A 3,366-nucleotide genomic window follows, 5' to 3' on the forward strand; every position below is an offset into this window, starting at 1 on the left:
TCGCAGATAAACATCTGTAAATATCCGACAGACATCTGTCACGTATAGGCATGAATCTGAAACCAACCATACGTCAAAGATGCAGCAAGTATGCAACGAGATCTGAAGCTGGAACTCCGAGGGATCGCATACTTCAGGATCCTTCGCAGATAAAAATCTGTAAATATCCGACAGACATCAGTCACGTATATGCATGAATCTGAAACCAACCATACGTCAAAGATGCGGCAAGAATGCAAAGAGATCTAAAGCTGGAATCCCGAGGGATAACAGAGTCACATATTTTCGGGATCTGCCGCAGATAAGTATCCGGATTTTGGGATTTTTTTAGGATCCATTTGTGTCCGTATACGGGGATATCCGAAAACTGAATCTGCCGGGGATGCGATACGGAATTTCCCGGAAATTGTACGTATATGTGAAGAATACGGAGATATCACCACATCGGATCGCACCGTATATCCATGGTTTTAGTGCAGTGTCAGTTTATTTATATAGCGCCAAGTCACAGCAGAAGTCATCTCAGGGCACTGAACAGAAACATTCATATATAAAAAATAAGTTAACATAAATTATCTGAGGAGCAGACTGCTTTGAGTTTAACTTCATCACAGACTCTCATCTTGAGCAAGCATGAAGGCGACAGTGGAAAGGAAAAACTCCCTCATGAGGAAAAAACATTTAGCAGAACCAGGCTCAGGACAAGCGACCATCTGCTTCGACCAGCGGGGTTTGAGAAGAACAGGAAGGAGGAACAGATACACAATGGCAGGTAGAGAATCACATGTTATGATAGAAATAATATCAAATGAAAACTATTACATTTTAACAATTCATTTAAGGAAATTAGGTCAATTTGTCCACTAGTAGTCTGAGCTTAAGGCAGCATAACAATCCAACCCTAACTATAGGATTTATCAACAAGGAAAGTCTTAATCCCAGTCTTAAAACTGGACAATGTGTCAGCCTCATGGACAGAAACTGAAAGTTTGTTCCACAAGAGAGGAGCCTGATAACTGAAAGATCTTCCTCCCATTTTGCTTTTGGAAACTCTAGGGATCGCGAGTAAACCTGCAGTTTGAGAGCAACGCACTCTGTTAGGAAAATATGGAACAATAAGATCTCAAATATAAGATGGAGCTAGGTTGTTGAGAGCTTTTTAGGTAAGAAGTAAAATGTTGAATTCAAATCTGAAGTAAAATGTTGAATTCAAATCTGAATTTGACAAAGAGCCAATGGAGGGAAGCTAAAACTGGAGAGATAAAACAAGTGGTTTGATGTTCCCCATCTGAGGGATTCATATAGTGAATGTTTGGAGTTTTCAAGATGAGTATTTTTCTGGATGGGAACTGAACAGAGAATGCAATTAACCCTTAATGTTTTTGGTGAAAGATATTCAAGTGGGGAGGAGTTACACTGTGTACATGTACAGTATATCCTCACAACATGGATGGACAGAGGGTATTTTCAATTCCTCCTGTTTGCGCCATGAAGGACGACAATAAACATCATCCATCCATCCATACATCCATCCATCCATCCATCCTTCCATCCATACATACATACATACATCAACCCACCTGTTTAGAGTTGCCTTTGAACTATAATAAATGGAACATTGATCAATATATTTGATGGCACACGACAAAATGTAATGCTTGTTACTGGTTTCTCAATTGGTGACTATATCTTGTTTTTATGGCTTTTAATTTTGCGTTTTTATGATGTAAACCACTTTGAACAGCTTTGTTGCTGAAATGTCCTATACAAATAAACTTGATTGATTGATTATCTTTACCCACTTTTTACCTTTTTAGATCACTGGGGTCACTGGTGCCCATATCCAGCCATCACTGTGCGAGAGGTAGGGGACACCCTGGACAGGTCTCCAGTTCATCACAGGCACACATGAAGACAATTCATCCATACATCCATTATCTTTACCTGCTTATTCCATTTTGGGTCACGGGGGTCGCCGGTGCCCATGTCCAGCAATCACTGTGCGAGGGGCGGGGTACACCCTGGTCGCAAGTCCATCACAGGGACACATAGAGACAAACGAGACAAACAACCATTCACTCTCTCACTCACACCTAGAGACAATTTAGAGTTACCAATCAGCCTAACATGCATGATTTTGGTTTGTGGGAGGAAACTGGAGTACCTGGAGAAAACCCACGCATGCACGGAGAGAACAAGCAAACGCCACCCAGAAAGGCCCACCGGCCGAGATTTGAATTTTCTCCCTGAGAGGTGACAGCTCTACCAACTGCACCACTGTGCCGCCTGACAATAAACATGCTTTTTAAAAACTAGTTAGTATCACCCACTGTCAAAAAGTGGGCAATAATGAAATTACCCGTGTGTGCTTGTGTTTATTTCTTTTAGCAAAATGTCTCAATAAGCACCTGACAAATTTTACTGAAGTTCTCAGAAAGTATGTAATCTGACATTTGATTACCTTCTGGAGTCAACCCACTACAAAATGGCCACTGCAGCAAATCAAACTAAGCAAACACAAACATGGCTAAAAGTCAGTCAATGTTACAGATATTGTGCCAAAATCTAATGTGGTGGTAGAAGAGAGTCATCTCCAACACATGTCCTGAGTTAAGGCTTGTATTTAAAACTTAGACATTTGACCATTTGGGTCATATCAATCTGTTAGCAGAATTTCTAATGACCCAATGAACAAATTTTATTGAAACTCTCAGACAACAGTAATTGAATTTACACCAAGTTAACCTTCAGAATACAGGTAGAGCACAGGCTGAACAACTGGGAGATAGATTTAGAGAGGCCAGACTGAGATGGTTTGGACATGTCCAGAGGAGGGACAGTGAGTATACTGGTAGAAGGATGTTAGAAATGCAGCTGCCAGGAAAAAGACTAAGAGGACGACCAAAGAGGAGATATATGGATGCAGTTAGAGAGGACATGGAGGTACCGTATTTTTCAGTCTATAAGTCAAGTTTTTTGCATAATTTAGATGCCCTGTAACTTATTCGCCGAAGCGACATATTTATGGATTTTTTCCCCATATTTAAAAAAAAACAATTTTTGGCTGACATGTGACAGTTTTACCTCATTCTGACTGAAAATATTGAACACTACCATTTTCAGCCACTAGATGGCACTCAAGTGGTATGGCATGCCATTGTGTCATGTAATAAGTAAAAGTGGCTATTAATGATACAATCGGCTAGTCTCACAGGCCACATTCGTCCAGCTCGCTTGGAGAAAACATCAAATCAGCTTCATTTAGCTGCATCTCCCCGGAGAAATGCAGCAAATTTTACCATTGAAGTGCATTTATTATGTAAAAGTTCAACTGAGACACACATTTCCAATAATATCGAGCAAACA

At 40.4% G+C, this 3,366-nt stretch overlaps 1 protein-coding gene across 1 annotated transcript in view; it reads right to left on the bottom strand.

The window, feature by feature from the left end:
* rap1gap2a (RAP1 GTPase activating protein 2a) overlaps positions 1–3,366 on the bottom strand; it is a 97,505-nt gene that overhangs the window by 63,392 nt on the left and 30,747 nt on the right. The gene's annotated exons all lie outside the window — the stretch shown is intronic.

The sequence above is a fragment of the Nematolebias whitei genome, chromosome 6 (assembly GCF_014905685.2).
Source record: "Nematolebias whitei isolate Nwh7 chromosome 6, NemWhi1, whole genome shotgun sequence".
Taxonomy (NCBI): domain Eukaryota; kingdom Metazoa; phylum Chordata; class Actinopteri; order Cyprinodontiformes; family Rivulidae; genus Nematolebias; species Nematolebias whitei.